General features: G+C 43.0%; 1 protein-coding gene and 1 long non-coding RNA gene across 20 annotated transcripts in view; one reads left to right on the plus strand and one right to left on the minus strand.

Annotated features, from left to right (window-relative positions):
- The window catches only part of LOC147911407 (uncharacterized), a 219398-nt gene extending 208122 nt beyond the window's left edge, over positions 1-11276 (minus strand). Inside the window, exons 1-2 of the long non-coding RNA XR_015551116.1 lie at positions 11137-11276; positions 10776-10915 (exon numbers count right to left, since the gene is read on the minus strand). This is a non-coding gene — a long non-coding RNA (uncharacterized LOC147911407). The remainder of the gene's footprint in view (positions 1-10775; positions 10916-11136) is intronic.
- Positions 11277-15627: 4351 nt separating this feature from the next.
- LOC147911413 (uncharacterized) overlaps positions 15628-19884 on the plus strand; it is a 30433-nt gene continuing 26176 nt past the window's right edge. For 8 of the 19 annotated variants that reach the window (XM_087428129.1, XM_087428127.1, XM_087428128.1 and 5 more), the window contains exon 1: positions 17068-19327. The gene's annotated coding sequence lies outside the window, so the exon portion shown is untranslated. Of the gene's footprint in view, positions 19328-19884 lie in introns of all 19 variants that reach the window. The other 11 variants (XR_015551097.1, XR_015551099.1, XR_015551101.1 and 8 more) reach the window with 8 other exon arrangements.

A 19884-nucleotide genomic window follows, 5' to 3' on the forward strand; every position in this document is an offset into this window, starting at 1 on the left:
ATATTATTAAATGTGTCCAAGACCATTCTTGAGATATTTTCTCCCCTATTTATCTGTTGTCTGCATTTTTCTACCCTACTCACTAACACACAAAGAGATAGGTATCAAAAACTCAACATACACAAACACTGCTAGGTGAAATTCATAAATCCTAAAGAAGCTAGTGAAGGGGGGAAAAGCCATAATATGAGGTGAATTTTTTTTTTTTAATAAACCAATGGAAAAAAATATCTTGGCTAGCTTTATCTGTGCCTAAGTATGTTCTGTAGTGGCAGGGACATTTGTTGACCAGACTGAGAGATGACTTTCTATCCCAGGAGCTCTTTCTAGTTAAAGTGGCCATTGGCAACTGCCTGCTAAAAATCCTATGTGAAGACTCTGTTTTAAAACTGGATACTTTCGGGCAGGCCCCGTGGCTTAGTGGTTATGCACGCGCCCGCTACTGGCGGCCCGGGTTCGGATCCTGGGCGCACCAAGGCACCGCTTGTCCAGCCATGCTGAGGTGGCGCCCCACATACAGCAACTAGAAGGATGTGCAACTAAGGCATACAACTATCTGCTGGGGCTTTGGGGGGAAAAAGGAGGAGGAGGATTGGCAATAGATGTTAGCTCAGACCCAGTCTTCCTCAGCAAAATGAGGAGCATTAGCACGGATGTTAGCTCAGGGCTGATCTTCCTCACACACACACACACACACACACAAAACTGGATACTTTCGACATAACCTGCTCTATCCAGACAGCATGGATTGGTGAACTGGGCAGTTGTCTACTTCTGAAATGTAGAATGAGGATCAAGACCACATGAGATGCTTGTGAAAAAAATTAAAAACACAATGTTTTGTTGAATGGAGCCACCAAAAATGAGAAAAATTAATTCCTTCCATTCATTTACCCATTTTTCATCATGATACTGCTTTTGCAGACATCATGCATTTGACTCTCATGGGAACACCAGAGGTCTGATTCCAGGAGATTTTAACCTCTCTCGCTCTGCTTGGGAAAGTTACACAACTTGTTCACGACAGAGCAAAAGTGAGAACCCACATTTTCTGACTCCCAGTCCAGTGCTCTTTCCAAACATCTGTTTAAGATAGCTAACACACACACTTCGAATTTTTCCCTTTGAAAGCCCTCCCTCCATCACTCAGTAAAGCTAAGCGCTAGAATATTCTGCCAGAATATTCTGCACCTCTTTCAGAGTGTAACAAATATGGAAAGTACTCTTGACTGGGGCTCAGCTCAGACCCTAGTTTTAGCTCTGACCACGGACCAGTTACTCTGTAACTTGAGTTAGGTTCCCCCAGAAGCTGACTGAGACAAAGATTCAAGGGCAAGTAAATTTTTCAGCGGTTGCTCTCAAGAAGCAACATAGAGGGAGCAGGGAAGAGAAACAAGGAAGGGAAGGCAATAAACTGAGTTATCAGACAAGGTACCATTGTTTGCAGCTGCAGCTTAATCCTGCCAGAGGAGCTCTGAGAGGCAAGGGAATTGTAGTACCCAACTCTTGTCAGTCATTGCTTGGCTGTTAATTTCCCGTGGCTGGAGACCTGTCCCACAAGAGGCAGCAGAGGGCCGGCCCGTGGCTTAGCGGTTGAGTGCGCACACGCTGCTGCTGGCGGCCCGGGTTCGGATCCTGGGCGCGCACCCACGCACTGCTTGTCTGGCCATGCTGAGGCCACGTCCCACATACAGCAACTAGAAGGATGTGCAGCTATGACACACAACTATCTACTGGGGCTTTGGGGGAAAAAAATAAAATAAATAAATAAATAAATAAAAAAAAAAAAAAAAAAAAAGAGGCAGCAGACTCTGGCCATCAGTGAAAGCCCTGAGGCGGAGTTGCAGGTGCTGGCAGTTGGATGGTGAGCCAGTGAGCATGGAAGTAGCGAGAGCCATTATATTTTCAAAAAATGTCCACAACTAAATTTCCCAGCCCATACGTTCTACAGTGTGGCTTGCCACTCTCCAATCAAGAGGTGGACTCTATTTCTCCACTCTCTTGAATCTGAGTGAGCCAATGACTGCTTTGACTAATAGAACACAGTGGAAGTGACACTGTACTGGCTCCAGGCACAGGCTCTAACTGGCCTAGCAGCCTCCATTTCCTGTTTCTTGGAATGCTGGCTCCCTCTCAAAATCCAACCACCATGCTGAGAGAACTGCCAACCAGTAGAGAGGGATCAGGTGGGCATGCTGGTCAACAGCCCTAGCTGAACTCCAAAGCTGATGGCCAGCATCAACCACCAGCCATGGAAGTAAGCCATCTTGGACATCCAGCCTAATTGAGCCTTCAGAAGACATCTGACTGTAATAATATAAGAGACCCTGTCATGGTTAGTTTTATGTGTCAGCTTGGCTAGGCTATAGTACTCAGTTATTTAATCGAACACTAATCTAGATGGTGCTGGGAAAGTATTTTGTAGATGTAGGTAACATCTAAAGTCAGTTGACTTGAAGTAAGGAGATTATCCTCAATGAAGTGGGTGGGCCTCATCCAATCAATGAAGGCCTTTAAGAGCAAAAACTGAGGTTTCCTGGAGAAGAAGAAATTCTGCCTCAAGATTGCTGCATCAACTCCTGCTGAAGTTTCCAGCCAATTTGTTTAAAGAAGAAAGATGGAAGGAGAAAAACCCATATATATATAATATATTTGTGTCTATATGTAGTTCTATTTCTCGGGAGAACCCTGACTGATACAGACCAGAAGCAAGAACCACCCAGCCGTGCCCAGTCAACCCATAGAACGACGAAAGGTAATAAAAATCATTTATTGTGCAACAACAGATAATCAGAACAGAATACAACATTGATATATCCTGCTTTTCAGGGCCTCAGGTTCATCATCTCTACAGTGAATATCTTTTCTAGATTTACCTTTTAGGTCTTTTTCAACTTTCTTGTTCTCAGAATCCCAAGACTCATTAATGAAATGGAATATTTTGCTGTCATTAAATTGATAATACATGTTTTACTAATACTGAAACAAGCAAAATATGAAATAATTAATAAAAAATGAAATAAGATAATATGGACCAATTACTAAACTATAAAAATTGGAGGACTTGAAGAGGTTATAGAGTTAATTAAATAGTGGGTAGGTTAAGGGGAAAGGGGCTTTATATCTGCTTTTTGGATAAGGTTGCTTAAATAAACCTTAAAATATTTCTGTGGCTTTATTATGAGGGAGATTTTATATGATGCTTTTATAAAACACAATGACGCTGACCTTGTCTACAAGCTTTCCACAGATCAAGAGGTAATCATTTTCTTCAATGACGTAGCCAAAATATTCTGGAGATGTAGTTGACTATCTTATTGGAAATGACATGATGTCCAATTACTCTCCTACTCTTGGAATGCCCAGGTGCATTCTCTGAGATTTGAGAGGTCATGGGTAATCTTGTATTTCTGTTTCACGCCCATAGCAGATAATTTTTTCTCTTTTTGTCCTTTTTTTTTTTTGAGGAAGATTGGCCCTGCACTAACATCTGTTGCCAATCTTCCTCTTTTTCTTTCTTTTTTTTCCTCCCTAAAGCCCCAGTACATAGTTGTATATCATAGCTGTAGAGTTGTAGCTCTTCTATGTGGGACCTGTCTCAGCACGGCTTGATGAGCGGTGAGTAGGCCCGTGCCCAGGATCTGAACCGGCAAACCCCAGGCTGCTGAAGCTGAATGCGTGAACTTAACTGCTACAACCCAGCGGGCCCTCTTTGTCCTTTTATTACCCAAAGATAATGATGTCATAATTTCCAACATGTCCATTGGAAATATATTCATAAAGAGAAATTCAGCTTTGAAATAGTCAAGGAAGGTTAAGAAAGGTAAGTTTAATTAGAGAATGTTGGAGAAGGAATCTCACGGGTGTTGAAAATGGAGACATGATAGAGAACTTTGCCGTCATGATCTAGGATATCTTAGTTTCTCTATACACCTTTCAATATCCAGTTGGGCTGAGGCTCTATCTTCATTTCATATCGGCAGAACTAGACCACTGAATTATTTCATCTCCTCTACTTTTTACTTAAAATTCATTCCATTGATGTACAGTTCCTGCTCAGTGATGTAGAGAGCTGGAAAGACTGTTGCTCCCAATCTTGCAACAATAAAAGCCAGAAAATCAGCAAGTACTATACAGTAGTTCCTCCTTATCCATGGTTTCAGTTACCCTCAGTCAACCTCAGTCTGAAAATATTAAATGGAAGATTCCAGAAATAAACAATTCATAAATTTTAAATTTCCCACCATACTGAGTAGCGTGATGAAGCCTCATGTTGTCCTGCTCTGTCCTGCTCTGGACGTGACTCATCCTCTTGTCCAGAGTATCCATACCATATATGCTACCCACCAGTTAGTCATTTGTTAGCTCTCGGGGTTATCAGATCGACTGTTGCAGTAGTGCAGTGCTTGTGTTCACGCAACCCTTATTTCACTCACTAATGGCCCCAAAGCACAAGACTAGTGATGCTGGCAATTTGAATATGCCAAAGAGAAGCTGTCAAGTGCTTCCTTTAAGGGAAAAGGTGAGAGTTCTCAACTTAGTAAGGAAAGAAAAAAAGTCATATGCTGAGGTTGCTAAGATCTACGGTAACTTTTATTACAATATATTGTTATAATTTTTCTATTTTATTATTAGTTATCATTAATCTCTTTCTGTGCCTAATTTATAAATTCAGCTTTATTATAGGTATGTATGTATAAGAAAAAACATAATATATATATAGGGTTTAGTACTATCCATGGTTTCAGGCATCCAATGGGGATCTTAGAACATGTCCCCCACAGATAAGGGGAGACAACTGTGTAATCAGCAAGTAAAAGTCATTTTCATGAACATATTGGAGTTGCTAATGTCACAAGGCAACAAACTGGCCCAAGACTTAGGCTCAGGGTTGCTCATGCCAATCTCATCCATCTTCCAGTTTCTGAGTGCGCCCACCTAGTTCTTCAACCCAAATCATGCAGGGGCAGTTGAACAGTTTCCTTTTGAGCAAGGTAGTAGATTACCATAGCACTGTAATAAATCTTGAAGTCAGTCTTCTCCAACTTTCTTGTTTTTTAGAGTTGTTTTATCTATTCTAGGTCCTTTGCATTTCCATATGAATTTTAGAATTACCTTGCCAATTTCTACAAAAAAGCCTGCTTGGATTTTGATTGGGATTCCATTGAATCTATAGATCAATCTGGGAGAATTGACATCTTAACAATGTTGAGTTCCTGAGCCATATTTCTCTCCATTTATTTAGATCTTTAGTTTCCTTCAGCAATATTCACAGTTTTCAGTGTACAGAACTTTCACATCTTCTGTCAGATTTATCCCTAAGTATTTTATATTTTTTAATGCTATTATAAACAGAATTTTTAAAACTTTGATTTCCTATTGTTTGTTGCTGGTATAGAGAAATACAATCAATTTTTTATATTGATCTTTTATCCTACAACCTTAATAAGCTCACTTATTAGTTCTTAGCAAGGCGATAGAAACCAGAGGTCAGACACAGCCTGGTCTCCCTGCTCCCCTTTAGCCAGCTGAGAGGACATTTGTTATTTAGAGGACCATGAATTGGTTTCTATTTCTCCATCTGCTGTGGGACCTTGAACAAGAGAATCAAGCTCTCAGAGCCTCACGATAATAATGCTTACCTTGCCACACTATATCAGGACTGACGGGATCGGGTATTTTAAAGGCCTACCCAGGGCAAACACTCAGTACATGTCACTGCCCTTTGCCTTATATTCTAAGCTCCTTATGGAAACTTCTTTTGTGCCCCCAAATGCTAAACACCCTTTAGGCCCAGAGTAAGTGCTCAAAAAGGCCTTATTTGTTGAACTATCATGGAGTACTCAATTAAGGAGCCAAAGACTATGATCTTAGCTAACGTATATGCTGTTTCTAAAGATAGCAGATTCTGTCAGAGTCCATTTCTCCTTGGTCCAACCCTGGAAGTTACCTTCACGGTTTCTGTTCAGCCAAGGGCAGCCTGCTTCTCTCTGCCTGAGGGTGTTCTGTGGTCCTAGGGTGCACTGGGAAGAGAGCATGGAAGATGAAAACCACTAGGGAGTTAAGACTCCAGGAGCAACTCTCCACTAATGAGTGATGGGACTACGTAGATAATAAAATCCCTAACTTCTCATCCCTCAATTCTGTTCTAGTCTACATAGGCCCTTCGAGGTCCCCGTTGAATTGAGCCACAGTTGCACACAGTGGTAACCTGCTGCTCAAGATGCCTTATATGTGCTTCTTCCCTTCCCTGTCTCTCATCCCCTCTTTCTCAACCACTTCCTGGGATCACCTCCTAAATAAACTAATTGTGCCCAGAAATCTTATCTTGAGGTCTGCTTTTGGGAATCAAACCAAGGCAGGTCAAAATGATCAAGCTAGTTAGTAGCAGATCTATAGGTAGAACCCAGGTCTTCTGACTCTAGACTATGTCCTTTAGTCTCACTGGATACGGGAGTAATACACGTGAAGCCATGATGACACGATGTTGAGTAGTATAAACCTGACACTAACAGTGCAGTACTGAGTTGTCTCCTAAGAATGGTGTTATGAAGGACAGATCTGACTGTCTGGTTCTAAGCAGCAACATAAACAGCTAATGATTGAAGGAGGGGCTCAGGTGCAGGTCACTGAAGCCAAGAAGGGATAATTTCTCTAAAATAATGGAATAGTAGTAGTATGGGGTATTAAAAAATCTAATGGAAATTGGGGAGAGGGGATTTAAAGCAGAGGAGCACATCTGTGCATAAGAGTTAATGATGCAAGTTTTAAAAAGCCCAGAGGTACGTGTCAGCAGCATTTCCTGTACCACATGTTTCCATAAGCATGACACATGCACACATTTCATGAATGACCCACTAGTAGTACTACAGTGGGGTGGTGCTGTGATATACCAGAAAGATGCCTACCCCCATGACATTATTAAGTCAATTAAAGAAAAACAAATAGAAGTCACTGCATTAAATGCCACCACTGTCAGTATCATAGTATATGAAATAAAAACAAGTCTATCCTTGGGCCGGCCCCGTGGCTTAGCAGTTAAGTGCACACGCTCCACTGCTGGCGGCCCGGGTTCGGATCCTGGGCTCGGATCCCGGGCACACACCGACGCACCGCTTCTCCAGCCGTGCTGAGGCCACGTCCCACATACAGCAACTAGAAGGACATGCAACTATGACATACAACTATCTACTGGGGCTTTGGGGGAAAAAAAAAAGGAGGAGGATTGGCAATGGATGTTAGCTCAGAGCCAGTCTTCCACAGCAAAAAGAGGAGGATGAGCGTGAATGTTAGCTCAAGGCTGATCTTCCTCACAAAAACAAAAAAAAACAAGTCTATCCAGAGAGGACTGATTAAATTGTTTCACATAACATCCATAAAAGGAAACATTATATAGCTGTTAAAAAAGAATGAGGTAGAGCTATAGCTCTCCATATACTGATATACAAAAATCTCCAGGATATGGTAAGCAAAAACACAAGAATCAGAAACGTGTAAAGAATACTACCATTTTTATTTAAAATGATATAATAGCTATAGATATAGAAATGTAGAGATATACATATGCATATAGACATAGACATAGATGTGTGCTCAGAATAATCGGGAAGGCTAGTTAAGAAAGTGGTAACTGGCTGCCTCTGGGAAAAGAAAATTGAGGGCTGGTGGCAGGGATAAGAGGGATATTTCTCACTATCTTATTCACAGTTGAATTTTGCATGACGTATTGCTTTAAAAATAAGGAAATAGGGGCCGGCCCAGTAGCGTAGCAGTTAAGTTCGCGCATTCCATTTTGGCCGCCCGGGGTTCGCCGGTTCAGATCCTGGTTTCGGATCCTGGGCGCAGACCTATTCACCACTCATCAAGCCATGCTGAGGTGGTGTCCCACATAGAAGAGCTACAACTCTACAACTATGATACACAACCGTGTACTGGGGCTTTGCGGAGAAAAAAGAGGAAGATTGGCAACAGATGTTAGCACAGGGCCAATCTTCCTAAAAAAAAAAAAAACAAACTTGAGCTTTAAAAGAAAAAATAATAAAATATATGAGATCTCTCTTAGAAGCCAGCCATCAGAGAAAGAAGCTAGACTATTGAATGATGCAGGACCATGTGAAAAGAGAGGTTCAGCCAATAGCTATACCAAGGCCCAGCTCGAAGAGTGAAGACATCTTGGACATTCCAGCCTCAGCTGAGCTCCTAGTTGAATGCAGCCTAACATATAACCCAGGTCACCCAGCCGAGCCCAGCCACCTACAGATTTGTGAGACATAATAAATCATTTTTGTTGAAGACCCTGACACACACATACACACACACACAAGAAAAAAGAAAGGAAAGAAATGTATAAGAGAAAAAAAACAGAAGGAAATGTTGAATGCAAAAGGGTAACTTTTCCAAAGTAGATTCCAAGGTAAGTATGAGGTGCATTTGGGGTCACTCTTGTTGCTGCTAAATGATAGCAAGTAATTGTGTTCACAACAGCAGTCCTGGTTGAGGGCATCCTACAGCAATGGTTCAGTGATACAGTAGAAAACACGTAGATTTAAACCTTGGGCAAGTTCCTGAACCTCCCGAGCCTCAGTGAAACAGTGATAATAACACACATTTTACAGAGCTCTTGTGAGGCTTGAAGATAATTCCCACAGATGATTCTATGGCTAAAAGATAGTGGGTATATAATAATCATTGACTTCTTCAACCACTACCAACCCACTCAGCTGTATCAGTTATCTAATGCTGCATAACAAATCACCCCAAAACTCAATGACTTAAAATAGCAAGGATCATTTATTATCTCATGGTTTCTGTGGATCAGAATTCAAGAGCAGCTCGGCAGGCCAGTTCTCTCTTGAGATCTCTCACGAGGTTGCAGTCAGGTGTTGGCTAGAGCTGCAGTCATCAGGAGGTTAGACAGGGCTGGAGTATCCACTCACACTCCCTCACATGGCTGGTAAGTTGGTACCGGCTGTTAGCAGGAAGACTCAATTACTCTCCAAATGTCCCTTACCTCAAGACTGCTCAGGTGTCCTCACAACATGGTGGCTAGTTTACCTCCAAGTGAGCCATCCTTGAATGTCACTCACTGTCACATGAGTTAGCCCTGACTCAATGTGGGAGGGGACTACACAAGGGCATGAGTTCCTGGTGGAAAGGAATATTGGGGGAATGTTATGGGCTGAGTTTGTCCCCCAAAATTTATATGTTGAAGCCCTGACCCCCAGTACCACAGAATGTGGCTATATTTGAAGGTAGGACATTTAAAAAGGTAATTAAGTTAAAATGAGGTCACTAGGGTGGGGCTAATCCAATATTTGCTGTCCTTATACGAAGAGGAGATTAGGACACGACTAGAGGGAAGATCATGTGAAGACACAGGGAGAAGGTGGCCATTTTCAGGCCAAGGAGAGAGGCCTCAGAAAAAACCAACCCTGCTAACACCTTGATCTTGGACTTCTGGCCTCCAGAACTGTGAGAAAATAAATTTCTATTGTTTAAGCCGTCCAGTCTGTGGTTCTTTGTTATGGTAGCCCTAGCAAACTAATGCAGAGGCCATTGTGGAAGCTAGCTTCCACAGTGACTATCCTATTGCATTTAAAAAATAATGGCTTCCTCAGACACAAGGCTACCTATTGTATAACTATATTTATATGAAATTTCCAGGATAGGCAAATCCATAGAGACAGAAGGTAGATTAGTGGTATCCAGGGACTGGGGGCCCAGGAGAATGGAGAGTGACTGCTAATGAGTATAGGGTTTCTTTTCAGGGTGATAAAAATGTTCTGGAATTAGGTACTGGTGATAGTTACACAACTTTGTGAATATACTAAAACAACTGAATTGTACACTTTAAGAGAGTGCATTTTATGATATGTCAGCTATACCTCAATTTTTTAAAATGGCTTCTTATTGCTACATCTGCCCGTCAGCTAGTATTTTTGGGTGGTCTTCTGGGCTGGGTTCTGTTCCTAGAGCTGGGCTGAAGAACACCAAAGAAACATATGCCAGTCTTCCTCCCTGCAGAAGACTTATGATTGAGTTATGGTAACGAAACATGGCTTCAAAATACTCTCAGTGCATTATTTAAGTCGCTGAAAAGATTCCAGCTCGAGTCCAACCCAGAAAAGGTCTACCATTGCGAAGAAGCACTGCCTCTGCCTCACCTTCACAGGCCACACCCCAGTGTCTGCTCCAACTGCAGTGGCCTGCCCTGCACAGGACACAGCCTCTCATGCCTCAGCTTCCCGCTGTAACAAACACCTGCCATTGTGAGAAGCAGGAGAAGACAGTAGTTGAGAGCTCGGGCTCTGCGCTACATCATGCGGGTTATAATACCACTCCTCCTCTTATGAGACGTGCCGCCTTGGTTTGATGGCTTAACCTTGATGTGCCCTCAAATTCCTCTTCTAAAAAATGGGGATAATATATGTAAAGAGCTAGGAAGAAAGTAAGGCTCTGCTAATATTAGCTATTTATTGGTGCACGTGAGCGTGCACACACATAACAACCATTAACACAATGAATCAGTTGCCATTCCTCTTCGGTTACACGTAAAAGTCCTAGGAAATTAGGAATGCTCCTAATTCTCAGGGAGAAGTTGGAACCATTTGTTTATTGAATGTTTTCTATGGGCCAGGCCTGTGCTAAGAGCTTCTCAAATGTTACCTCATTCACAACTCACAATAATTTCATAAATAAAAATATCATTACCCTCATTTAGAAATGAGCAAAATGAAGCATTCAAGATGTTAAGAAATGTGCTCAGAGCCACACACCTGATATGAGGCAGAGTCAGGATTTGAACTCGGGTCTTCTGATTCCAAAGCATGTGATCTTTTGACAACATGGTGCTGTGTGCTCCCTTCCATGTCCTGGTTTTCTGTTCCTGAGGGGTGGTGAGCTGGGATCCATACAACTGCCAGGGTTGACACAAAAGGACTGAAACTGAGTCTGGGATTGAGGTTCCCAACTGATGTCAGCTACTGAGTCAGCAGCAATGAGTTCAGGTGACCTGACCCCTCTGAGTGGGCATGTGAGTGCAGGGCCAGCAGCGTTGATAAAGAAGGACAGAGAGGACACTTAGGAAATGACTCTGAGAGACAGACAAATAGTAAGAAGCAGAACAGGGGCCCTTACCTCTGATGACTCTCTTCGTCTCCCAAAGGGATATTCTTCTTGCTCTCTGAAGAAGTGATGCCAGCTTGTGTTTACCGAGGGCTAACTCTACCAGGCATGATTCTAAGTGCGTCACACAGATGACCACATTTAATCTTCTCAACAAGCCTGAAAGGAAGGCACTATTACTATCACCATTTTACAGGTGAGGAATTTGAGACACAGCAAGGTTAAGTAATCTGCCCAAGGTCATACAGCTTCTAAGAGGAAGTAGTAGTATACCACGCAGAGGGGCACTTGAGCCAAAATTCTCAACCTCTGTGTTCTACACTTCTCTAGGACACAATGGCAAATGTTTGTTGGAGCAGGGAGGGTGTTCTCTGTGGTGGACACCACCCAGGTGCCCCAGGAATGAATGAAGCCAACATTTCTACACAGACACAGGCCATGGATAATTGCAGACAATAAGAAGTGGAATGTTCTACACCTGGTGCCCTGTCACCTTGTAAGCATAAACACATAGCCATCAAATTAAATGGTATTTATTATGCAAGACCCTTTGGTTTCAGTCTGCTTGTGAGTTGTAAGAGCATGCCTAGAGCATCCCTTTGTTTCCAATCCTTGTAGTTAGGAGTACTTGTTGAACCCTGATGAGAAGTGCATCTAAGTGGCAAACAATTATGAAATCCACCAAATGATTTTTGAGGAGAATCTCAGCATTCAAAGATTGCTCATGCATGACATCAGCACCTACAGGGATGCAAGGATGCTGCCCACGCACCAGGAGTCCAAGGCTGTGGAGTAGTCCCTCCCAGGCAGAACCAAGACACCATCCAGGGAGACACCACGCACGGAGAAAAGAGTACAAGGACTTGAGTGTGTGGAATTTATCACTTCTGAGGATTCCGCTTTGTCAACAAATGAATAATCCTGGAGACCTCGTGGAAGCACAAATTCAAGGACTTCAGTGGAAATAGGCATGCAAGAGCTGTGAGACAGAGGGAGCCCATCTCACTGAATTAGTGAGGCTCTAGCTGGAGCCATTCAACTACTCTATTGTTCTATCGTTTGGCTGTTATTTAGCTTTCATAGAACTGGTGTATTTTAGAGACCCACACATTAGTTGTTGGTTTACACGAGATGAAATAAAATGAGGGAATCTATGATTTCATTTTATTTATTGGAATTTGCACCTGATTCTTATTGTTTTAAATTAGCTATTACAAATACATTTGAGGAAAATGTTCTTAGTAACCTCATGCCCTCCTGTATTAGTCAGGGTTCTCAAGAGAAACAGAACCAGTTAAGATAGATAGATAACTATATCTACATCTACATCTACATCTATATCTATATCTATATCTACATCTACATCTACATCTATATCTATATCTATATCTATACCTGGAGAGAGAAAGAGAGAGATTGATTAATTTTAAGGAATTGGCTTATGCAATTGTGGGGGTTTGGAAGTCCAAAGTCCATAGGGCAGTCCTGCAGGCTGGACATTTCAGCAGGAGTTGATTTTACAGTCTTGAGTCTGAAAGCGGTCTGGAGGCAGAATTCCTTCCTCTTTTGGGAACCTCAGTCTTTTCTCTTAAGGCCTTCAACTGATTGGATGAGGCCCACCCACATTATGGAGGGAACTCTGCTTTACTCAAAGTCCACTGATTTAAATGTTAATCACATTTTAAAAATACCTTCACAGCAACATCTAAACTGGTGTTTGACCAAACAATTGGGCACCATGGCCTAGCCAAGTTGACACATAAAATTAACCATCATACCTCTCCTCTTGACCATCATCACCTCCCACCAAGGATGACATCTTACCTTCCAGTTCCTGCCTTTCCACTTCCAAGTAATTTATGATCTCCCCTCTTCCCCCACCATGCTAATCCATCTTTCCACTTTATCTCTATATCTGCACTGTCCCATACATAGCCACTAGATACACATGTCCTCTAAAATTTAAATTTTAATTAAAATTAAATGAAATAAAAAATTCAATTCCTCAGTAGCACTAGCCACATTCAATTGCTCAATAGCCACATGTGGCTTGCAGCTAGCGTATTGGACAGCGCAGAATAGAACATTTCCATCATTGCTGAAAGTCTACTGGCCAGAGCTGCTCTAGATGGTTCTTCATTGTAACTTTGCCTTCACTATCTAGGCTTCTCTTCTCAGACATTGACTCCTTTTTTAAAAATTTATTTTTTTATTGAGGTAACAATGGTTTATAACATTATATAAATTTCAGGTGTAGGGCCGGCCCCGTGGCTTAGTGGTTAAGTGAGCGCGCTCCGCTGCTGGCGGCCCGGGTTCGGATCCCGGGCGCGCACTGACGTGCTGCTTCTCCGGCCATGCTGAGGCCGCGTCCCACATACAGCAACTAGAAGGATGTGCAGCTATGACATACAACTATCTACTGGGGCTTTGGGGGGAAAAATAAATAAAAAAAATAATAATAATAAAATAAAATCTTAAATTTCAGGTGTAGATCATTCTATTTCGACTTCTTTATAGACTACATTGTGTTCACCACCAAAAGTCTAGTTTCCATTCATCACCTACAACTGTGCCCTTTTACTCCTTTCACTCTCCCCCCACCACCCTTCCCATCTGGTAACTACCAATCTATTCTCTGTGTCTATGTGTTTGTTTGTTTTTGTTGTTTTTTTTAATCTTCCACATGTGAGTGAAATCATATGGTATTTGTCTTTCTCCATCTGACTTATTTCATTTAGCATAATATCCTCAAGGTCCATCCATGTTGCAAATGGCAAGATTTCATCTTTTTTTGACTGAGTAGTATTCCATTGTCAGACATCAACTCTTAATCTCAGAGTTCCAGGTTTTCAGTCTCCTTCGCCATCTGGATAGCCACATAAATCCATTGAGAACATTGTAGAAAGTTGTTTTGGTGCATTTGTGTAATTGTTGCATGGAATGTTTGTGTATTAGTCAGGATAAGTGTGCCAGCTGCTGAAACAAACAACCTCAAAATATCAGTGGCTCAATATAGTGAAGGTTTAGTTCTGGCCCAAGACACAGTTCTGTGCTCTATGCTTTGCAATCATCCACTCTTCTTCCAGGGCCTCAGAGTTCTCCATTGGATCCTCTGCATCTAGCTGGCCAACTAAGGAAAAATAAGGAAGAGAGTGCAGGATGTTTGGAGGCCAGGCCTGGAAGTGGCTATATCACTTCTGCTCATACTTCATTGCCAGACTGGGTCATATAGACCCATCTAACCACTAGAAAGGATGAGAAACGTAGTCTTACTGAGTGCTAAGGAGGAAAATTAACAGAATGGTGAACACATAGTGTTATATCACGGCATGTAAAAATGCATTCTATGTCAATGAATACTATTCCTCAAATAATGAACCATGTATATGTGTAAACCCTTCTGGGTCACAAAATATATATTTTACACATCTCATACAAGGAAAATAAAATATATGAGTAGCTGTCAAATGATGAGTTTCAAGGCCATATAGAATGGAGGATAAGAAAGGATAGACTTTGGATTTGGAAAAGATCTGTTTGAATTCTAGCTCTACCACTAGCTGGTCAAGAACATACTGGCAGCATGATCTTAGGCCAGGTGCCCTCAAAGGACTGTTATTGGGTTTAAATAAGGCAATAAATGCTTATACTGGTGTAAATGCTCAATGGGTGGAGGGGTTCCATATACATATTCATGTGGCATCACAGCCTTTCTCCCTACTTTCTACTTTTGAGTCATCTCTACTTAAAAGTGAATTTTCTAATAGCATAGGATGCAATGTCAAATATTTCTGAATAGTGATTGCAAAATGAAATACTTTCCATGTTCATGTCTGTTACAGGTTGAATTGTGTACCCCCTAAATTCGTATGTTGAAGTCCTAATTCCCAGCACTCCAGAATGTGACCTTATTTGGAAATAGGGTCATTGTGATATAATTAATTAAGATAAGGTCATACTGGAGGAAGGTGGGTCCCTAATCCAATATAACTGGTTTCCTTATAAAAGGGGAAATTTGGAGACACACATGCACAGAGGGGGAATGCCATGTGAAAATGACATCGGAGATCGGGGTGATGCACCTCAAGCCAAGGAATGCCAAAGATTGCTGGCAAAGTACCAGAAGCTAGGCGAGAGGCACGGAGCAGAGTCTTCCTCAGAAGGAACCAACCCTGCCCACACCTTGATCTCAGACTTCTGGCCTCCAGAACTGTGACACAATAAATTTTTGTTGTTTAAGCCACCCAGTTCGTGGTACTTTGTTATGGCAGCCCTAGCAAACTACATAATATAATATCCAAGCAGTTATTGACTCAAATATACAGGATTTAATTTTAAAATTGTGTGGTGTTTACATTTTAAAATGTAAAATTCTAATTTCAACATATTTCCAAAACCAATCTTCCATTCATTGATCCAACTGTTTCTGAGCTACAAAAACGGCAATTTCATATGGTTCACCCAAAGAGCCATATGTCTACTGTGAGATGAAACACTGGCTTTCTTTACTCTTTGCCTAATGGGGCCATTCGGGACCCATCTTTGGAACTAGACTCATTAACATTACACAGATTATCAGCTGTGACCCGGGCCAAGTCCCTTACCTGCCCTGAACCTTTTTCTCCTCTAAAAAATCAAGGGGGTGAAGCTAGATTCCCTCTAACTCGCAGCTAAGACATTCTGTAGCTTATAGGAAGACTTGTCCATCCAGGCAGACTTCATGGCCTGTGGTCCAGGAAGTACAATCAGAGCTGTTTCAGAAATCAGCTCTGCTAATATAAACGGATTTAAGAACAATATTAAAAGGGAGTGCTCCAGCAAATTAAATATTCAAAGTGAAAAACTCTGCATTTAATAAAAGTCTGTCACCATTTAGAATGCATAATTTTAGCATAAATACTCTAGAAATATTCATTTAGTTTGCTATGTGTTATTGTTAATAAAGAGGGTCCTGCATTTAGATTTGTCATATGTCATTAATGAATCAACCACAGAATGCAAATTTTAATTATTTTGAATTATCTATTTACTGTTTAATTATATTTAATTTTAGACTCTCCTAAAATGGCCTAATAAAAATTTGGGATGCTAAACGATGCCTCACCTGGTTACTCTATGTATTTACTGAAAATAATTAGTTACATTAATTGTTTGGGGGATTTTTTTCCCTTAGAAAACTAATCTGGGTGAGGGGAGACCTAAATAAAATATGCTAAAAAGATGCATTTTTTTTTTTGCCAGGGTTGTAGTACAATGTTGTTTGCACTAAAATCAGTAAAGTAAACCTTTGTACACTATGTGGAAATTAATAAACATAAACCTGACTAAAATGGAGTCAGGAGGCCAAAAAGGGGAGCTCTGACACCCTATGAAGACAGCAGAGCCGAATAGGAAGAAGAAAGACTTCCTCTTCTTGCCAGCAACAGCTCAGCCAATGATAGACTACCACAACTCAGCCAATGAAAAGCCACTACACTTTAAACTCCCAGTCTCCTCCTCTTTGGAGGACTCTTTGTTTACATTAGCCCTCCCAACTTCCTCTTCCCCTCTATAAGAGTTTCTCCTCCCTTTTCTGCAGGAGGACTTGCAGGTGGCTTGACATGGTTGTAGACCTTAGATTGCAATTCTTTGCTGATCCCAAATAAACCTGTTTGTGCTGGAGAAATAACTGGCTGTTTAAGGTCCACAACTACCATGGAATCAATTTGGTATAATGATTTGATATAACAACTAAATAAAAGTAACATCAGGATTACCCTTAGACCTAGGCAAGAGGGCCCCTACCCTGGCTTCTATATATTACAAAGCCTGTTCTGGCCCTTTTCTGGCCATGCCATTCTATGCAAGGCAAGGAGGCCCAGGGCCAGGGGACATGCCTGCCTAGAGCGCACTCTCTCTCTCTCTCTTTCACACACACACACACACACACACACACACACACACACACCATTCTGCAACACATTCCAGGTACCCATCACCCTGACAATCCCTGCTCAAAGGGCCCTAACCTCCTTTCTGAGGCCCTTAAAGACCTCTTTCCTGGACCCTTCCTGCAAGGGTGACTATCACTTCCTGCAAGGTGCTCGCCCTTAGGCCTGAGGAGCGGCCAAGAGGAGGCTGAGGTGGGGATGAGGACAGAGCTAGGACTTGTAGACTGGGGTGGTAGCGTTGGGGCGACACACACATCCCTGCCAGTGTGTGAGGCCCCTCACAGTGCAAGACTGGGCCCGGGGTGGGAAATAAAGTGGGCTGGGGAAGGAGTCAGAGAACTAAATTTCCCTCTGGCTTTCCAGGTTCTTATGAAGGCACATTGGCCAAGGTAGGAGGAGAAAACATATTTTATCTACAATTTGTCATCTTGATTTATAATTGTTTAATATTTTGACAGATGGTATGAGGGCGTCCATTCACACTCTTGCCCTGGCCCTGGCAAATGTGAAGGGAAGGCTAAGTAACATTATAATTTTATATTATCGACCTTTGAGTAGTCCATCTCTCTTGCTAATGATTGATTTACTACTTTAAGTCACATCTTGCAAGTAAGTGAAATTAATGACTGAGAAAAGAAACCAAAAGAAATGAAGAATAAGAGACTAAAGAAACTATAATTTCTTTTTTTCTGCCCTGCAGGTTTTGGAGTATGGTTGTCTTTCTTCAGGAAGCTTTTCCCCAAGTTGGTGATGATGTTGATAAAAACTGATGCTTCCTATGTGCTGGGCCCTCTTCTAAACACTTACACACGTTAACAGATCTAATCTTTATAGCAATGGCATAGCTAGGCCCTGCAGTAACAATCTTCCCGGTTTTACAAATAAGGAACCCTGGGCTTCAGGAAGGTGACCTGCACTTGGTCACACAGTTGGGCAGTGGAAGAGGGGATTTGAGTCTAGGCAGCCTGGCTCAAGTCCCTGCTGCAGGATTCTATATCTGCACAAACAAATGTCTGCTCCGCAAGCAACTTGTTAGCAACTTTCCTCTCCTCACCAATTAGTAATGTGACCTACAGCATTAACCACATCCTTATGGTCAGCACGGATTTACAGGTAAGGGATTGTTCTGCTGTCAGGGCTGAACACAGTTGCTTAGAATTTTGTCTTTTTTGTGGTGTTTTCTTTTGCTTTTAAGTGCTGGTAGGAAACCAAGCTTAGCACAGTGCTTGGCACTCAGCATATCCTGGGGAGAAGAGAGGGAGAGGTGGCGGGAGGGAAAGAGAATGCATCTTACAAAATTAATGTAGTTTCATGCCAGGACAAAAAATGATCACGTGACTTGCTCCCAGCAACCCTCCATCCTTTACCCACGGTGGGGATCAGGAGTGGGCTTCTGACTGACCCTCAGAGAACGGCTCCGCCTGGAGGAAGGCCAGGGTCTGTCCCGTGAGAGTTCTGAACGGTTAGGGAGAAGGAAGACGCCAGTCTCGGGCAGAGAGGCCTGGGCACCCAACCCCCAAGGACCCCTGCCCATCCCGCAGCGTGCAGCCTGGGCCGGCTCCCCCCAAGGCGGCTGTCAACCTCTCCCACGACACCCCGCCTCCGCCCCGCCCCTCCACGGGGCCCGCCCCGCCACGGCCGTCTGCCCCGCCCATTCACGGCGCCCCGCCCCGCCCCCTGCACAGCGTCGGGGCGCCGTGTTCACCCGCGGTGCGTGGTGGGGCCGTCGCCCCCGACAACCCGCCCCTCCCCTCCGCGCGCTGGCCCGAGGCGGCGCGGGGCGAGCGTGGCGGCGGTGGCATGCGCCAGGCCTCCGCTCGGTCCGCGCCCCTGGCGAGCCCCGACTACTAGGAGAGGCTGGGCCGCCTCCAGCGCGGGCTGCGGGACAGGTGCGGCCTACCCGAGGCGGGGGCGGGCATCTGCCGGCGCCGAGGGTCGGCTGGTGCCCTGCCCTCTGTCCTTCCCACTCGCCCCGCCCGTGGTTCCCCTGGGCCTGGGTCCGCCCGCGACGGCCCCCAAGCTCCCACTGGGGCCTGGAGGACAGAGTTTACCAGACAGACCCCCTTGTTGGAGATCTCCCGCTGGAGGACGAGGCCGCGTCACTGAATTTGCCCGGAAGTGGGAGTAGGAGTTCTCCTGCCTGTCACTCTCAGTCAAGCCTCGTGAATTTCTCTCGTTCCCTTCTACACGCCCCCTCCGCAGTCTCTTCAAATTGTCATCCCACCCTGACAGCTGCACTGCAGCAGTGGTGACAGATCCAGGAACGCAGGCAGGTGAGTGTGTGTGTGTTTGTCAAACATATGCCCTATTTAAATGCGGGAGACTTTGAGGGCCATAGTTCCAGCGAAGGGATGAAATTTCCAGACAGAGAAGTCCAGCTTCTGGAGTATGCATGATACCTTGATTAAGACATGAAAGATGAGAACCGCTGAAGACAGCTAGATCTAAGAGCACATAAAGAAAGAAAATTAAAAAGCACTTTGCTGTAAATAACCACATAAAAGATAAGTTGTTGGAACTATTATTTAGCTGCTAAATTAATTGGTGTTGGAAATCTCATTAGTTGACAAGAAAGGAAATAGATGTTTGGATCTCTTGATAAACAAAAGGTTTAATGAGTGTTAAAGTTACAAAATCATTTTAGTGAAGAGAGCTGTGTGTGTGTAACAATGCTAAAATGACAACAATAGTTACGTGTAAGGTAAAGGCAGAAGTAAGTGGTTTTGAAAAGGAAGGAATTATATTGGTTTTATGCTAGATTTAATTTTTGTCAAATATTTATAGAGCATCTACAACAGGCCTCCTTAATTGTCCTCACCATATTTTACTC

This window comes from Ceratotherium simum, unplaced genomic scaffold (genome assembly GCF_057802395.1).
Source record: "Ceratotherium simum simum isolate JZ-2026a unplaced genomic scaffold, ASM5780239v1 HiC_scaffold_43, whole genome shotgun sequence".
Classification (NCBI taxonomy): Eukaryota; Metazoa; Chordata; class Mammalia; order Perissodactyla; family Rhinocerotidae; genus Ceratotherium; species Ceratotherium simum.